The sequence below is a fragment of the Papio anubis genome, chromosome 15 (genome assembly GCF_008728515.1).
Source record: "Papio anubis isolate 15944 chromosome 15, Panubis1.0, whole genome shotgun sequence".
Classification (NCBI taxonomy): domain Eukaryota; kingdom Metazoa; phylum Chordata; class Mammalia; order Primates; family Cercopithecidae; genus Papio; species Papio anubis.
Window position 1 is genome coordinate 61,322,758 of NC_044990.1, and position 19,936 is coordinate 61,342,693.

At 34.6% G+C, this 19,936-nt stretch overlaps 1 pseudogene; it reads left to right on the top strand.

Annotated features, from left to right (window-relative positions):
• Positions 1-6,364: 6,364 nt before the first annotated feature.
• On the top strand, positions 6,365-7,367 carry LOC101020672 (annotated as a pseudogene).
• Positions 7,368-19,936: the final 12,569 nt, after the last annotated feature.

The following is a 19,936-nucleotide window of genomic DNA, read 5'->3' on the forward strand; positions in this document are numbered from 1 at the left end:
TTGAAAGTGAAGTTTCTAAATTTGGCGTCTGTCATGTTTTAACAGCTTTTGCAGTTCTATCAGGAAAATTACTCCCTTTAGAAACTTCATCCTTCTGTCCTATGTGAGCTCTACAATGCATTGCTGATATCTGAGTAGGCAGTTGGAAAGCCTTTGACAAAACAGCTATCAATTTTTCATCAGATATTTTAGTTCTCATGAAAAAATTCTGCACTTAAAAAATTTGCTCTATTGCATGACAGATGCTAAGTATATATCTATGGAGAGACAGACAGAGAGTCTAAATCTTTGACCACAAAGAAATCAGTATATACCATCTGCTTTTGCTTCTTGATGTTTCTCGTTTACTACATGTAAATAATTTTGAAATTTTTATACTCTTAACTAAACATCAGTTCCATTTATTGCTATTATTTTACAGTTGGTTATTATAGTTACATAACAATTCTCAAATATTACTAAATGCCTTCATTATATATTCAGCAAGTTTATTTGTTGTAAAGGAGAAAATTTAAGCATTTGTTTAACATTAATAACTCAAAATGTAAAAATTGAGTGCCCTTTAAATGCAGGTTACCATAACAGACAAAGGGCACATGGGAAAGTGACACAATACTAAAAACAAAACAAAACATAACACTGGAGATTGCAGTTAAACTGTTCATTAATTTCCTGGTTGATTCTCACAGATAAAATTTTTTCAAACTGTGAGTTCTCATCTTCAAAACAAAGGTAGTGGTATCTGTTTATCTTGTCTGAGTTGTAATAAGATAGTAAAGTGGATAGAGGAGAACGCCTAGGGCATGGAAATTAGACCTGTATACCAAAGTGCATGTAACTGCCAGATATGTCAAGCGATGTTATTACTAGAAGTTTTTTTCTTATAAAAACAATAAATTTCTCTTTATTATAAATAACTCAGTCTCAGATACTTTGTTACAGCAGCACAAAACAGAATGAAACAGAATTTTACAACATATTTGTAACACGTAAGTGTAATAAATAGTAACAATTCTCCCATACCATTTATCATTTTCTCTTTTATTATTAACATTTTTATCCCTTCTTATTAATCTCGTTTCCTTTTAGGCAAGAAATATGACAGAAATCTCAGTATTCTTTAAACTTAACACAGAGTTTTCTGAATCTGTAGGATTTATTCCAATCAGGTCAAACATATTTTTGGGGGATCTGAATCAATCCTTAATTTGGAGTTCATTTCTCATTAAATACTTTGTCATTTTCTTTATTAATCCTTATCTAATTACTATGCCTTGAGAGTTTCTACAGCATGTTTCCACCAAAAATAATAAAATAATATTCTATATGGATACCATAAAAAGACAAATATTTTTTAGCTGTTTAATATTCAGCATACTTTGAAATATAGCCATGTAATTATTAAACATAGATAATCAAAGAACATCTTTACATATGTAATTACATCATTCATATATTTTGATTGTGCACAATTGTAACAAATCTTTCAACATGCATGATTATATCATACAGTAGCTTATTACAGAAATATTAAAAGAGACTATATATTATATCATTAAATATTTTAAATTCAGAAAATCTCACATCCTGGGAGAATTTACTATGAGCAGAAATAATGTATGCCAGGTCTCAATTATGATTAATTTTTAATGTAAGCCATGGAAACATTTTGTGGTGACTAACATTTGGGTAAGATTTTCTACTGCAGTGAATCAACTTGATACACATTTAAGATGAGAGTTTCCCAAAAACAAATAAACGTATTTATCATGACTGCCCACATGTGCACTTAAAGGAGTAATGGAAAGAAAAAAGAAAAAAAATACACAGGTCATTTGTTTCATAATCTTAGATTCATAAAATAAATTATTGAAAGTCTAAATATTAGCATTTTTCTTGAAAATAAGACATAAGACATTTTAGTTACTGTGATGATATCTAAAGAAATTTTGTATATTGTATTATTAACATAAAAATATAAATCACGTAAGTCCCTTACCATTTCCCTCAGCCTATTTATGACAATTCCCTAAAGAGCAATAATATAAATCAGACATTAGATATGTAACTACTGAGCCATTTTTATCCCAGAACACAAGTCCTGACTTACTCTAAACTTTACTTAACATGACATAATAAAATATACTCTCAGGGTAATAAAAGTATGTCAGTTCCTAGTGATATATACATGTGTTTAGAGAAACTTTTTAAAATCAGTGTTTATATATGTAGTCTTATTAACAGTTTTAAAAAGTAAAACATGACCTTCATATAAATACAAAATTAGTGCATCAAAGGTTTTATTTAACTCATTAATTAAACAGGATGCCAATAATATATTAAAACAGGTTTAAATGAGAATTTGACTTAAAGAGATATATGTTTTCTAAAGTTTCATTCACATTGCTATAGACAGAAATTATTTGCATTGCAATAATCAACAAACATTTGCATAGGTTTTATTTTCTATTGCTTTATTTCTCCCTCCATAGAGCTATAAAATAGTCTAGCTTATACAAAGATATTAATTGTACACCCGTACACAAAATCAGATTATTGCAGAGAATCTACTAGACAACATTCAGCACTCTACATGCAATATGCTGAATTAAAGAAGTAGCCTGAGTTTAGCAAGTCAGAAACTTTTGTAATGGAAAATAAACTTGTCTGTCTCTTGTCCTAGAGTAAACACTATCTTTATTATACTGAAAAGCGTAAGAAATCTGTATCTCCCTAGCAGAACCTAATTCAAAACCTGATGGTAAAACATTATGGTAATGCAATGTAAGGTCTTGATTTTTTTTAGGACAGAGTCCCCAACTCACAGGCCATGGACCGCTACTCACAGGCCACACTATACGGCCTGTTAGAAACTGGGCCGCACAGCAGGAGGTGAGCTGTGGGCAAGCCAGCCATGAAAGCCTCATCTATATTTAGAGCCACTCCCCATCACTAGCATTACCACTTGAGCTCACTTCCTGTCAGATCAGCAGAGGCATTAGAGTCTCATAGGAGCATGAACCCTGTTGTGAACTGTGGGGATCCAGGTTGTGCATGCCTTATGAGAACCCAATGCCTGATGACCTGTCACTGTCTCCCATCACCTTCAGATGGGACCATCTGGTTGCAGAAAAACAAACTCAGGCTTCCACTGATTCTACATTATGATGATCATATAATTACTTCATTATATATTACAATGTAATAATAATAGAAATAAAGTGCTTGATACATGTAACGTGCTTAAATCATCCTGACATCATCCCCCCTCCATCCAAGGAAAAATTGTCTCCCACAAAACCAATCCGTGGTGGCAAAAATGTTGAGGACCACTGTTTTAGGGTACAGGGAGGGGAAAAAGGGAGGAAGAATGAAGAGGGGGTTGACAGAGAGTAATCAGCATATACATGTTTTTCAGTTTATTATTTTTCTTACAGTGATTGAAAATCTATGTGTTTAATTTATTTTCTCTGTAAGCTCTAAATCCCCAGGCAAAATTCATCAGCAAGTGATAACATGAGATGGAAATAATGCCAAGGCTGTCACTCTACTAGACTATGCTCTTGTAGATAATTTTAGAAAAATGCAGGTAACAGTGTTCATTTAAGAGATCTTCAAGTGTTAAACTCTCCATATTTACCCTGACAATGCTCTTTTAAAGAACTGTCTCCCTAAGTATTGAATACCTAATCCTCAGGGGTTGGCACACTGAGAGGCTGTCTGAGATCACTATTAAGTATGCATGCTCAACCCATTTTCTATCAAGATCAGTATTAGCTATATTTTCATATAAAATATTCTCTCTGAAAGCTGGACTGGCCTTGCTGCCTTCATGATGAAAAGTGTAAAACAGCAAGCCATGGTATAAATTATTTCTAGTAATAAAAAGTGGCAGATATAAAAATCTCTCTTACTGCTTTTATTATCCTACTTTTAGAGTACTCTCTTCTTCTATTTTTCCTAGCACAGTGGTTCCCTGCAACCCTTTCTTGCTCCAGGAAGACTGGGCATATACTCTAGGGTTAGATGGCAATCTTTTCCTTTTACAGAGCTCATACAAAATAATGAGTTGGAAACGAAATGGCAAACAAAGCTTGGACCGTTGTGCCTCCTCTCCCAGGCCTCTTCTATTGTACTTGTTCTGGAACCCAAGGCACCTTTTGTTACATTTTCCACAAAATAAATTATCAGTATTCCATCTGGCAGAGGCAAAGGGCAATCAATGGCTTTTAACAACCCACCTGCTTTTATCTTCATGCATCATTCCAAATTTATCTAAATTCTGAGACTCTCAAGGGCTATATGAAGTAATTATTTCTATTCTCATTACTATCCTGTTCTGCATGAAAATCAACTCTCCCTTTTCAAATTTGCATCTAAAATACTCTTTGAAGCTTGCTTCTGGTGAAGTTTCTCCCACCACTGACTTTGTTTTTATTATTACTTAATTTCAGTTGGGTTACAAAATAAGAAAATAAGTTAACATAGACAATACATTAATTTCTTGCCCCCCTCCAAGTCTTAATTCTTTGTCACCAGATCAGAGGTCTTCAGATTCCAATGCACACCAGATGCAATGCATGTCTTCTACAAATTAAACAACCCATTACAAAGTTTGTTCTGTTAATATAATTACAAAGCTCATATTTTAAATTCTATAATATTTTTCTTTTAGCATAAAGTAATCATACTAATTCTTCTACTAACATGTGCAAGTATCCCTAATTTACTCATTTAAAGAAAACCATGGTCTGAGAAATTTACTTCTAATATATACTGTGCAAAGCAAGGCAAATTAGGAGTTTTTGATTTAAATATTTTGGATACTAATTATACAATGTATTCTCAATGATATTGCCTGAAAATATACACATGCACAATTTCATTTCTACATACACAAAAATTTTTACTTTCATATTACATGGAGCAAATATTTTCTGTTAGATTTTTTCCTTATGAATCTGTTGTCATGAAAAGAATACAGCAAAAGAAGCTTTTAGAAAATAAGAATGCTCTTCAATGTCAAACCAAAGGTCAAGAGAATTTTTCATAAGACCATTAGATAAGATTTTCAAATTCTTTACTTGGTAATTTAGAGTTTCTTTGAAAAGATTTGACTTTTGAAGTGCAGTTTTAATCATAGTTTTAGAAAAAGAGTATTATATCATAAAAGCACTTCAGTTCAGATAATAGGAAGTTCATCCTTTCCATTCTTTTTTAAAATGTCAGTGCGAATTTAATATATTTTACATGCTATCAGTATCAAAATAGCATCTCAATATAACTTCCCAGTTCCAAAGATTCTTTCAATAATTCTGCAGTACATTACTTCAGAAGTATCTTGTCTTCAAGAAATGTTTTCTAGTTAGTTCTCTTTTCCAAAGGATCCACCACACCCATGAATATTAGTCAATGAGATGTTTGTGGTCAGAAAAAAATCAATGTGAGACTTTATTGGCCTAAATAATAAGGTACACTATTGTATTTATAAGGAGTAAAATCACATACAATTTGGTTATCACAAGTAGTAAACTGAGCAAATTGTAAGTATATATAGGTAACTTTAATATTTAATTGTTTACCTTTCTATAAAGTGTTTCCAACATGGCATAATGTTAAATTATTAGAAAAGTGCTAAAAGTCTTTCAACAAATCTTCAAGAAAATAATTCCTTAGAAGTTAGTAAGATGGTGATAGACTATTTAGCTTCTTTATATGATAAGATTACCATAGGATTTACTGTCATTTTAGTTTACACATTCAATTAGGGGCAACTTCTTTAAAGCAGCAATCAGGAAATAACTGTATGTGACTAAAGATCCACTTAGGCATATCCAGGAAATGCCTTTTAAATACATTAAATACTTTTAAATACATTAATTTTAAATTAAAAGTTAAATCACCATTTTTATAATACATGGCAGTAATATGTCTAGACATTTTAACAAAATATCTTCTTTAATTTTGACCAAACATTTTTAGGCCTTCTAGGCATTACTTCTGAAACATTTACGAAACATGAAGTCTTTATTGTTGGATTGTGGGGAATCCTTGAAGAGACCACAGAAAAACAAATCAGCAAGCATTGTTCAATATTTACTACTAGGGTCCAGTCAGTAACACAGAAACATTAGATGTTTAAAAAGCGAGTATGTGGTAGAAATAACAGATTACACAGAAGACGGAAAAAGCAACAAGAAAGGAAACAGGAGTGACCAAAAAATTACTGCAAGAAGCAGTTAGTACCCCTAGGGTTGATGGAATAGATTCCCGCCCCCTCGCTGGTCCTGCTACCTCCAGGCACAGGCTTCTCTGAGCCACCCACCTGCAGCTGCCCCGGCCACCCGCACCCCTGGGCAGCACCATGACAGATCAGGCCTTTGTAACACTGACCAAAAACTATGCCTACACCAAAGGGGTGCCCCGGTCCGGGTCTCACCTCTAAAACAGCACAGGACCACCAGAAGGCTGGCCGTGTTCGCCACCCCGCAAGTCTCAAACTCCATGAAAAAAGTTTTAGAGACAGTCTTTAATGAAGTCATCATGGTAAATGTCTTAGACAGCAGCGATTCTGCTCACCTAACCATAATGAAGAGGCCAGAGTTGGGTGCCATGCTGGCAAAGCTCCATGCCTAGTCACTTACACAGTATTCAAAATGTGTATTCATGGATGCAGATACTCTGATCCTAGCAAATATTGATGATCTTTTTGAGCAAGAAGAATTGTCAGCAGCACCCAACCAAGGGTGGCCTAACTGCTTCAATTCCGGAATTTTTGTTTATCAGCCTTCGGTTGAAACATATAATCAGCTGTTGCATCTTGCTTCTGAGCAAGGTAGTTTTGACAGTGGAGACCGAGGCTTACTGAACACATTTTTTAAGCATCTGGGCAACAACAGACATCAGAAAACACCTGCTGTTCATTTATAACCTAAGCGACATCTCTATATACTCCTACCTCCCAGCATTTAAAGTGTTTGGTGCAAGTGCCAAAGTTGTGCATTTCCTAGAATGAGCCAAATCATAGAATTATAGTTATGATCCCAAAACAAAAAAGTGACAAAAATGAGTCCCATGATCCCAATGTGACTCATTCAGCATTTCTCATCCTGTGGTGGAGCATCTTTACCATGAATGTTTTACCTCTGCTTCAACAATTTGACCTTCTCAAAGACACCTGCTCATATGTAAATGTGGAAGATATCTCAGGAGGCATATCATATCTGTCCCTTGGGGAGATTCCAGCTATGACACAGCTTTTTGTATCCTTGGAAGAACAGAAGGAGTGGTGGGAATAGGGCCAGGCTCATTGTATGGGACAAGATTCCTTTGACATCAAGAGGACACGTGACACTTACCTCCAGTAGAAACACTGCCATTTCCTGTGGAAACGTGTTCCTAATACTTCGTACCTAGAGCTATGTTGAGAAAAGTCTATTATGGCTTCAAGAGACTTTCACTAAAACTCATCAGATGAGAGGTTTTCACAGGACAACAAGTGAGAGCTGGGCAAAAGTTGTGAAGTGGCAATTCTGTTATACGGACAGTGTTCTGCTTTTTAATTCTCTTTAGCACATTTTAGAAATTCTCACTTTTGCTGATTGTCAACATACATAGTAAAGGCAACTCATTATTAAGCTGTTAAAGTGACTATATCAATTTTTAAAATCTGCAGACCCAGGTTCCAAATCAGTCACTCCCTTCAGAAGAGGACATGGCATCTGTCCCTTGCTCGCTTCTGGTTGTACGTACATTTCACTACACCTGTATTTTAGAATTGCCCTGTGCTGCCAGAGTGAGTGATTATAATTCTGCTTTACCTTATGCATATGCTTTAATTATGCTGAGTGATCCATAAATGTATCAACAAATAGCATAAACCCATTTTATTTCCTGGTCTTAGTGTCTGAAGATGTCCATCAGTTTTCTATATGCGGTAAGTTTTATACAGGACAAATTTTCTCGCTCAAAAAGATCATCAATATTTCCTAGGATCAGAGTATCTGCATCCATGAATACACATTTTGAATACTGTGTAAGTGACTAGGCATGGAGCTTTGCCAGCGTGGCACCCAACTCTAGCCTCTTCATGACGGTTAGATGAGCAGAATGCTAAATGCTAAATGCTAAAATGCTGCAGTGGCACCCTGTATGAAAAATGTAGGCTTATTACCATAAAAAAGATTCAGAAATGGAGATTGAAAAGATCTGGAACATCTTAAGAAGAAAAACATGCAGATAGAATTTAGGCTTTGAGAAGTAGGTGTGGCCCATCCACCGTGTGCACCTCAGAAAGTGTACATGAAGGCTGATTTTAGGAGTAATGGAAGTAGCTGGAGGTGGGAACCACTGCTAGTGCGAAGTTCTGATGCTGAAGACACGCTGACAGGATCTCTTCAATTTTGTGCTTTGGCAAGTAATTTAATGTGTTTTTTAATTTAAACTAACATGTCAACGTAACTTAACAGAGGGAACAAATCTCCCTAAAATGTTCAAATTAATATATGAACTCAAATAAATACTAAAAGATGTTGCTCCAATACCCTCAGTCATTTGAATTTATTGTTTGATCTAAACTTTTAAATAAATCATATTTTTGAAAATATTTGATTTATGGTGTGAAATAAATAGCTACTTCCAATTTTGAGGATGAAATATGTGGTCAAATAATTTAAGATAAATATATTTGTAACTCTAAAATAATATTAATATCTTGTGATTTTAATAAAATTGGATTTTATTTTCTCAGTTGTAGTTTATCTTCCCCAAACTTACCAAATCACCTGAAGACTTTAAAAATATTTGAAACTATTAACACATTATTATTTTTTTTCAAATGCTCTTTCTCTATCATGTTGATGACTCTGTCAGTACTGGTTCTCTTTCTGCCACTCTGGCACCTGTGCTATTCATTCTTTCCATCTCTTCTCATTAAATTAATTTTCTGAGCAGCAAATCACAGTGGTCAAGAAAAGCATAGGCTTTGGACTTAAATGTCCAAGTTGGAATTCACATACAATCTCTTAGCCTGTCTCAATTCTGTTTCTTATTCATTAAAAAATAACAATAACACTTACTTCATGTGATTATTGTAAGAGCACACATGACCAAAATTGTAAAACAATTAGAAACTGACTGGAACATAGTAAATAACAATTCCAATACATGTTTGCTATCACTCTCAGCCTTTAAATGTCAGTGTGTCACAGGACCATTCATAGACTTGGTTTTCTTCCACTTTTATGTACTACTATAAATCCATCTCTTAAGCACCTATGATTTCAGTTGCTCTATGTATATTGAAAATTCCTCACATCTATATTTTCAGTTTTATCCTGTCTTATGACTTCCAAAGTATTCCATTTCTTACTCAAAATCTCTACTTAAAACCAAGGATGTACATCACCGACTCACAATTTTCCCTTTAAATATACTCCCCTTTTGCTTTCTTTATATGGTATCACCATTCACCAAGTTGGTTAAGCCAGAAATATGTTGAACATTTAGATTCTTTTCTCTCCCTAACTCCTTATGACTAATTAATCACACACCCTTCCCATTTTAAGTGCTAAAAGTATGTTCTGTTTTATTTCTCAGTGCTCTGATTTTGTCCTAACTTATACAAGTTTTTCAAATAAGCAACTGCAATACTCTGCAAATTTAGACTTGCTCCCTTTTAACAAAGTAATCACATGAAGAGATCTTTGTAACACATTAATCTGCTGAAGTCATTTTCCTACATGAAACCCATCAACATCTTGCCTGACTCCTTCGAATAAAACTATGTTTCCACATATCTTGTAAATCACTGAATTCCCTCCCTCTTTCACACCATGCTTTAGTAATTCTAAACATTTTGAACTACTCAAGTGGACTATGGAAAGTTGCATTTTCCAAAGAAGACTGTTACATATATGACTGGCTTTCCTGTGGTTGAGATGGACAGTTTCTGTTACCTCTATTTGCATCTGAGTGACAGCCTGCACTTTCTGTAACCAGTAGAGTATGGTAGAAATGATCCTAGTTTTCTTCTAAGGCTTAGTCATAAAAAGAAAGAGTTTCCACATCTCGCTCTCTCTCTCTCTGTGTCTCTCCCTCTCTCTCTCTCTCATCTCAGTCTTTCTGTCTCTCCCTCTCCCCATCACTATTTCCTCTATGTGTCTTTCTCCCTTTCTCCTCATCTCTAGCTCTAGCTCTAGCTCTGTCAGTATGTTCATCTGTAGAAGGTAGAACCATGCTGTGAGGAAGCCCAAAAGAGTCCACGTAAAAAGAAAATAGAGTTTCCCACATAGACAGGAACTGAAGTACAAAGTCACCAGCCAGCATCAATTGCCACACATGTAAGCCAAATATTTTTCTGATCCACAAAATCTGAGTGTAGTAAATGGCTATTTATGCCATTAAATGTTGTAATTTGTATGCAGGCATAATAACTGGAATAGGTGTCATTTCCTTTAGGAATTGGATCCCTGTCCCAGGAACACACTCCAATTTTTTAACCTCTCATATCATATCATCTTCTAACGTCATCAGTACCAGCATTTTTTATCAACATCTATTTATCTTCTTAATTTCCGTTTAAATAGTATCTGCCCCACATTTTTTTATCCCATAGATTATAGTGTTTTTCTTTACTATTGTTTATTCTAGTATACTCTGCTCTTCCTTTGTCAAAGTATGCTTCAAATTTAATATGATTCATTGTCTAACTTCATGAGAATTTAAGCTCAGGGATGGTAGAATATTCATCTGTCTTGCCATAATTATCTCATCCTGTGCACAGTAGATTATGCAAACTTGTGATAGGTGCTGAATCAGTATTTTCTGTATGAATACATGAATAACATATAGCAAAACTAATAATAATTATTATTAAACTTAAATAGCTTAATCAAATTGATAATTTCCACCAACTCAATAGATTTGTAAATCTGACAGACAATAAAAAAAAACTTTGAAATGTAAAACACTTGTAGTTCCTGCAGTTTAATCTTTCAAGTGAAGATGGATTCTTAGATTTTGCTAAATTGAAAGAATATGTAGAGCTAAAATTGTGGACATCGAAAATGTGTTCAATCGTTTTATATAAGAAATTGCCTACAACAAGATCTATGGTTTTAAAGAAAGTAAACAAGCAAATGCTAGTGAGGGTAGAGATATTGGAGAAGTATTGTTGGTATTAATGATATTATTTTTAGCAATGGTTTTGTATAATTTGCAACATGCTTCCTACATTCATTTTTTCTACAAATAAAAGTTTCCAGCCCCCTTGGTCATTTGAACTAGATTTCTGTTTCCTGGCATTATTTGTATTACTGATTGATGTGATATAATGATATTTGAGAAGAATTGCATAATATATGTAGATGGATATCAGAGTCACCTCCAAGATGCTTTGATAAACTTGGTTTAATATCTCTAATGTATCTCAAGGTATTTTTGCATGTTGTTGTTAGGCTTATAAAATTATTACACAGGCTGATTTAAGCCATAAAATCAAGGAAAAAATGTGTTTGTCACCATTTATGCTGTTCTCTAGATAAAATAATGCATGTTAAATATAATTGGCTATAAATCTACATGAAAGGCTAGTAATACTAAAGTCAGAGTCAAGAATTAGAAAAATTATTTAGACTAGAAATAAACAAAACCTAGATATTATGTTTATTCCTACCTCTAAATACCTATATGTGCAGAGAATTGTTGAATAAATGATCTGGTCTTTAGGTTATATTAAGGAAGACGCACTAACACATATTTCAGGTTACTGTGACATAAAATGTTGTTAAGATATTTATTCTTTCAAAAAAAATTTTGGAGGACTGTTTAGGCAAATTTCTGACTGATCTATGCTGCCCTTCTACCCAGGTTTAATAGTTTAACTGCTCAGTTGTCAGTCATCTTTATTTATCTAGGAGCATCTGATTTGAACATTATATGTAATTATGGAATTCAAAGCATCAGCAAAACATCAGGAAACTATTTGACATAAGGAGGAGACGTAATTATCTCTTCCACCACTAAAATTATATGTTCTAACTACCCTGACACAATCTCAGGGTGTCGTCTCAACTAAAACTTAAATTTTCAACAATCAATAAAATAAACAGAAAGCTAGATATTGTAGGTAAGGATACAAATTTGGATGAAGATGGAGATGGAGATAGAGAGATATGAACTAGACCATGCATGTGATGCAGGATTTTTCATTACCCCTTTGCTGAACTCACGGCAGGAGTGTCCCCCGACTCAGCCTGCTATGCTGAACTCCTTGTGGGAGGGAGCACATGAGTGAGAGGGTGTGGTATTGAGCTGGCTGCTTTGGGAGTCAACAAAGGAGCAGACTCCATGTGGAGCCCATAGACAGACCAGATGAGTTACCTCCTGGGGAATGCAGCAGTGCCCTGGTGAGGGTGCCTGTGACCCCAAACCCCAGAGTGGGTGTTACGTGCTCTTTTAGTTTCACCATCTATGGATGATGGTGTGTCAGCAGCTCAGTTGGCCCCTTGCCTTGTAGCATGGAGTGGCTGCCCTACACTAGAGAGGGCAAAGGGTCAGTGTGACAGCCTTTCTGGGTACTTGCACTCAGTGGGTCCAGAGTTCTTGTCCAGCATCCGAGAATGAGTTCACACGGACTGCTGAAGCATGGTGAAGGTGGAGAATTTTATTGAGCAACGAAAACAGGTCTCAGCAGAGCAGGGAGCTGGAGAGAGGATGGGAAGAGCAGTTTCTCTTCGCTGAAGTCAGGTTGTCTCTTCCCTGAAGTCAGGCTGTCTCTCTTCCCTGAAGTCAAACTATCTCCTTCCCAAAGTCAGGCCATCCCTTCTTCTACTGACTAAGTCTGGGGTCTTTACAGGCACAGGAAGGGGAGTGCGTGCTGATTGGTTTGTGAGTATGCAAAAAAGGTTAAAGTGAAGACACCACTCAAAGTTGGGCATGAAAGTGTAGAAAACCAAATAGTAAAGGGTAGGTATCTGTAAAATAAGTGAAGGGTGAGGAAAGGATGCCAAATAAGAAGACAAGTTCTCAGCCCGGTCTAAAAATTTAACTTGTAGTTTGGCTTTCAGGCATTACATGGTCTTTGGATTAGAGGTGAGGTTTCATTGGGAACCCGCTGCTATCTTCCTAGGCATTTGGCTGCCGCCTGTTACTGTCATGTACATATGCAATTTTCTCTAAATTCTACTAGAAATAACCACTATAACATAAATTAAACATAGTAATCATTTTTTTTTTTCTTTTAGAGTGACAAGGTCTTGCTCTGTTGCCCAGGCTGGATTACAGTGGCAATCACAGTTTACTGCAACCTCAAACTCCTGGACTCAGATCTTTTCACCTCATTTTTTTTCTCCATAGAGATGGGGTCTTGTTATGTTGCCCAGGCTGGTTGCAAATCCCTGGCCTCAAGTGATTCTCCCACCTTGGCCTCCCAAAATGCTGAGATTACAGGCATGAGCCACTGCACCTGGACACTATAGTAATGATTTTACCACATATAGGTACTCCATAACTTCATGTTGTAAATATCAAATATACACAAGAAAAATTATTTAAATAAGAAACCTGACCAAATTGCTCAGGAGGGGAAGGGTCATTTTACAACATTCCTTGTTGTTGTGAACTGTGTATTATTTTTCCGTTGTCTAAGTAAACTAGTTTGCATGGTGCCCCTCTCTGCAAGTCTGATATACAAGACTCTGAAAGATTTTTGCCTCTTCTTTTAACAATTGAAGTACAGGTCTGAATTACTGAAGTCAGGCTTGGAGCTCAAAATCATGAGATTATAGAAAATTTTAGTAGGCACTATTATATAGATTATACTCAATATTGATATATTCCGTTGTTGCAAAATTAGCTGCAATTCTTGCCATTACTTTTAATGGTAAAATATCTAACTTTATTTGAAATCAACAGTTATAGTTAAACTTTAATTAATATTTATGGATATTCACAGATTTTGTAAAAGACTGTTATTTAAATGCATGTTCTCTTTTTATGAATTTCTATATAATGCCTTATAAATTGTGTAAATAAGCATTAAGTATACATTTACATATTTTCCCAATTTTGTATTATCAGTACATATGATTTAAAAATTATCAACTTATTTTAAAATTAAACTTGATTTACTGTCTATGGTTTAAGTTTCCTAAAAAAATCACTTGAATTGTTTTTATGTCAATATGTTTGAATATATGTCCAAAGACACCTGGCCACTATAGTAGTAATTTTACCACATATATGTATTCTATAACTTCATGTTGTAAACCTCAAATATACACAATAACATTTATGTAATAAGAAACCTGGCCAAACTGCTGAGGAGGGGAAGCGTAATTCTGCAGCATTCCTGGTTGTTTGAACCATGTATCATTTTTCCTTTGTCTAAAGAAAGAAAACCTAAACATAGAATACACACACAGAGACATTCACAGCCACACAAATGTATTTGTCTGTATGTGTTTATGCATATACTCATCTATGGGTATTTAAAATGTCAAACGCATAACTGAGATTATTGGAAAGAAACCGCTGTGATCAAGACATTATGACTTTAGGTTATAAGGCAAGTAATCTGTTCATCTCTGTTAAGTAACAGGAGATAAACATGAATCCCTTGCCAGGTCATGGCCTATATAAAAGATTTATGTGTAAACTAGCATCAAGTGATTTAATTTTAAAAAGTAGGTTTGTAGTTTTAACGTAATCATAACACTTCAAAATATACGAAGAAAAATTGACAAAATATAGAAGTAAAATATAATTATAGTTTGAGATAGTTAAGCACTCTTCAGGGAATTGAAAGAAAAACAGACCCAAACTTAGTAAAAGCATTGAAACATTAGACAATACCATTAACAACTATGAGCTAATAGGCATATGTAGAATCCCACTCCTATCCACTGAATGATATACAATCACTCCTCCTTATCTGCACGGGATTAGTTCACGGATATCTGAGAATACTGAAATCTGCAATTGCTCAATTTCTACATATAAAATGGCCTAGTACTTGCATACGATCTACAAAATCCTCCTGTATGCTTTAAATAAACTCTTTATTTCTTATGATACCTAATAAAATGTAAGTGATATTTAAATAATTGGCATTTCTACTTGTGTTACTTTTTATGGTTTTTTAGCTTTTTATTTTTATTTTTTTCAAGTATTTTCAATCTGTGGCTGGTTGAATCAGCAGATATGGAATGTCTATCATACTTTCCTTTTAAGTATATAAAAAGGTTACACTATACTAAGCCAGAAAGCATATATCAACAACAAAAACAAAAGATCGAAATTTTTAAGAGCGTGTTATTTAAACATATTTAAATTAAGCTAGATGTTGTAAGCAAACAAAATTTTCCTTGTGTTTGGAAATTTGGTAGCATATTTCTAAGTATACTATAGGTAAAAGTAAAAATAGAAACCAGCTAGATAAAGAATAGGAGAAAAAAGGAAAGTAAAAGAACAAAATAAAAATAGAGAAAATGAAGAAAGAAAACAAATACAAAATTTGTAAAAAGACAAGACAGCATATTATTAATAAATAAGTTGTAATCCCTGGGAAACTGCAGGATTCTTTGAGATAAAGGTGTATGGGAATAAGAGCTATGGATTGGGACTGGAAAAAATAATTAAAAAATTCTTACCATACATGAAATTGTCTGACAAAGTATTCTTACCATGAGAAAAAAGAATGCTGTCTGTCAAATCTCATCCTGGATATTGGTGCACAAATGCAGAAATCAAAGCATGTGTTGAGGAGGAAGAAAGGCTAACATGAGTGCTGAGAGGACACAAACAATCCAGAGTATTTGGCAAAGAAAGAATTTGTTAAAAGTTTTGGAAAAAGTAAGCAGATGTTCAGCTGGGGATAGGCGTAGAATCAATGACACTTCAAGAGTTGGGTAAGTACTGATCATAAAGTCTAAATTTAACAAGCAGGTGTAGCAAGTTATATTTGGAGTATTAATGTGTGATGTGCAGATTACTTGAGAAATCAAGCTATTTATGCATATTTTCCCCACGGCCACCCTTATCTCTCATCTGTATATTAGATTATGGGCCCTCCATTTATCCTTGGGACATGTCTACAACCATATTTTTCTGTACTAAATTCAGACAATGTGCAATTCAGTGTGAGATAGTATAGCATGTTAAAAAATTGGTGAAAACTGGTAAGAGATCTGTAATAATGACCATTTGTCTAGCTGCCTCCTTCTACTCACACATGAAAAGTAAAACAGTCCTTTCAAGATAAAAGTAAGGATTTTGAGTGAAAATGATTACGAGATAAGGAGCTAAAACTGTGAGGTTGCCCCTAACTCTTAAGCAAAGTCTCAAAAGAGAAAAGACTGGGAAGCAGCGAATTCAGGAGATGCTCCTACATGAAGTTCTAAGTATCTAAGAGACAGAGAGACTGTCTTATCACCTTCCAGCTGCAGTGTAACTGAGGCAGTCCCCTACATGTATCTTACACCATTAGACTTGATGTACATTGGTAAATTCAGTCAAAAAGTCTGAGACTTCAAAGCCTAACTTGTACAAAGAGCCAAGAGTGACATGGAAGTGAACTCAGCACGTGATTATGAAAACACACATAAGCCCAACAAACTATGTATCAGAAAGAAGTGATATAAATTAAGAAGATGGCGGTCGGTGGAAACAAGCTGTTTCTCAATGAATATAGCTATGAGAATGAGCTGTCTTGAGAATGATGCCACTTGTTAGAATCAGTGCTAAACATTTTTTTTTTTTAAAGAAGCAAATCTTTGTGAAAGTGGATTATACAAACTGGGTCAGTCTTGTCATACTCAACTAAATCAGGTCAAGAGGCCAGGGAGAAAAGCACTCAGGGCACATAGCTCCAACTGGAAGAATTAAATTTTCTACAAACCGCACTGCTGAAAAGGCTAGACATAATCCTAAGACCAATCTTACCTAGTTGTTGCTAAAATCACTGTCCTGACTGGTTTTACCTAAAGCTTCTCTACTACCAGTAAGTTTTTCTTTGAAACAATACTTAACATTTGCTTTTTTAAAAAAAAGCTCTCAACCTTCTTTGTTCTTCAGGCATCCTGAGTACCACCCAGTCTGCGTGTATGGCCCAAACTTCAATTCTGGCTTCCTAAACAAAATGTTTTGAAATTAGAGATGTGTCTCTATATTGTATTTGATTTTGACATGTTCAAGAAAGAGGAAAAGCCATTTTAACACTAAAATGGTTGGACTCTCATTAACAATATTTTCTCCAGTAGGCAGTATTCGAAGTTCCAAAGCATAAACTCATCAGAATAAGTAATAGAAGAAAGTCTAAAATAATTTTGAATCTGACTGTAACTGATTTAATAAGTCTAAATCATTGAAAGCTTTTATTGGAACAGACAGAGAAAAAAAATGAGTGAATTAGATAAACTCGCCTGCACTGGAGAAGGGGCTCACAGTTAGTAGATAAATTGGAGAACTAAATTGCAGAACTAAAATGTCACTGCTTTTATCTCCAACAACTGAGCCTTAAACAACATAAAGAAAAACACCTGAGCCTTATACAGTATTTTTGTTTAATACAAGTAAGCGTATTTCAATTACTTATTCCCAAGAAAGACACTGCCTTCTAGTGATAGTGGATCACCTCCTGGCTTGTAGAATTCCTTAAAATTGGGAACAGAATTATTTTTCCACATTTGTTGTCAATTTACTGTCCAATCAAGAGCTCAAAAAAATAGCCAGAAGAGAGTGAAGTGGAACGGTTAGTTCTGAAAACGAGTGAGAGCTGGGGCAGTTGGGGGTTGTGGGAGAAGGAAGGGAGGTGGGAAGAGGAAGGAGTGGAATAGGAAGAAGAAATTTTAGCTGAATTAATAAAAAAAGTTTCAGCAGATATAAAGACTTCAGCAAGCATAGTAAATTAAAAACAATTCTAAAGTGATCTGGGAACTTCAATAAAGGAGTAAATGGAGACAGGATTTTGAAAGTGCAAAGCACAAATGGAGCTTCACACCTAGGAAACTAGCCTATGTGATCATAGGCAGGCAAAATGTTTTCAATCTATTGACAATTAGGCTATAAATATATTTCTTCTTCATAGGACTGGAGATGGAGAAATGGAGATAATGTCCTCACTCTCTTTGCCCCTAAAGAGTTACCCATAGGAGCTGCTTCCCAGTTACTGCCTCTGAATGTCAGGGGGCTTCCAACTCAATGGTTAAAAAAGCGGCCACTGGAAACAGTGACTCTCAGTAGTCTTAGTGACTTAGGAGGCTGAGGCAGAAGTATTGCTTGAGGCCAGAAGTTTAAGCCCAGCCTGGATAATATAGCCAGACCCAATCTCTAAAATATAATTAGCCAGGCATAATGGCACATACCTATAGTCCTAGCTACTCAGGAGGCTCTGCCAGGAGGATTACTAGAGCCCAGGAGTTCAAGGCTGCAGTGAGCTATGATTCTGCCACTGCCCTTCAGCCTGGGCAACAGAGTGAAACCCTGTCTTAAAAAAAAAAAGATAAATAATTCCAAAATTTCCAGTTGTTGCTAGAAAGAATTTATGCTTCCTTGCAGTTTCCTCAATGAATCTAGAATAGTGGCATAACTTACAAATAATATGAGAAGCAAATGTAAAATGTTACAATTATGCTAAGGTAGGGTTTAGAGAAAATTCTAATGAAAAGTTTCTCCAATCTAAATTCACAAGTATAGCAACATAATTATAGATCTATTTTGTTCATTATCTCTAGTTAGTATGATTTTATCCTAAACAGATGGTAATTTATTAAAGTTTAATATAATAATATATTTCAAAGTATGCATATTGGGCTGTGAAATACAGACTTTTTGATGTCCTTAAAATCATAACCTAAGAAATACTTTAAAGTATCACTCCATAATTGACACCCCAATTTCAATAAAAAGAAGAGTTTGAGGTTTTTCAGTATTTAGAAAAAAAGTTGTTTCTAAAACATATTGAATCATGGTATTGGATCAACAGTCACTCCTTGATACATAATCTGCACTGATATGAAATATAATGAGTTTCTATGATAAGAGGAGGAAAGAGGGCATAGTAAAATACCTGGTATATTGATTCAGTCAACACTTATTTAGAGAACTAGATATTTGCCAGGCATTGTGTTAGATACTACACATGAAATGGTGACTATGACAGAACTTTAAATATGATCAATGTTGACTTAGTTAGATCCCAGTGCTTATTTATTTAATGAGTGAATGAGTTCAAAGTATCTAATTTTGACTCATGTCTGGAACACTAAAGTATTATGTTAGTTTTGCTAGCATCATCATTTATGTGAAGCTCAGTTGCTTCAGCTATGGATGAATAATATTTACCTCACAGAGTGGACAAGAAGAGGATAGATAATGACACTGTATACGAAATGAAAAAGTACTTTATAAGTGTAATTAAGCACTCAGAAGTGATTGTTCCATTGTTGTTTCTTGGAGTACTGGAAAATTGTTGCTAACTAATGGCCTTTTGTGAATCCATCCAACAGTAACGTTGCTTGATGAAGTTTCATTCCAATTTTAATTTATTGTCATGCAAGCTACTCGATTGTCTTATTTATTAATGATCATGCAACCTATTATGTCTGAATATTCAGAGTTAGAATTGTGAAAAAATGATAAACTAGGAATTTGAATTCTTCTACATTGATAGAATGTAATTTATATCTCTTAATGAAATGTATTACTTTATTTGTCAATAGAGGTAAGTTAATGTAATGATAGTATCTATGTTAAGTAATTTGTGTGCAAATGTTGCCACAAACTCAGTGCAGAATATATAATATTATACTTAAAAATCATTAGTACATCAAGGCCAGATATTTTTAAATGTGAAACAAATGCAGAATTATCTTTATATTCTAGCTATTTTCCAGTTTCTACATTATACTTCACACAGCTATAACTCATTTAGTCCATT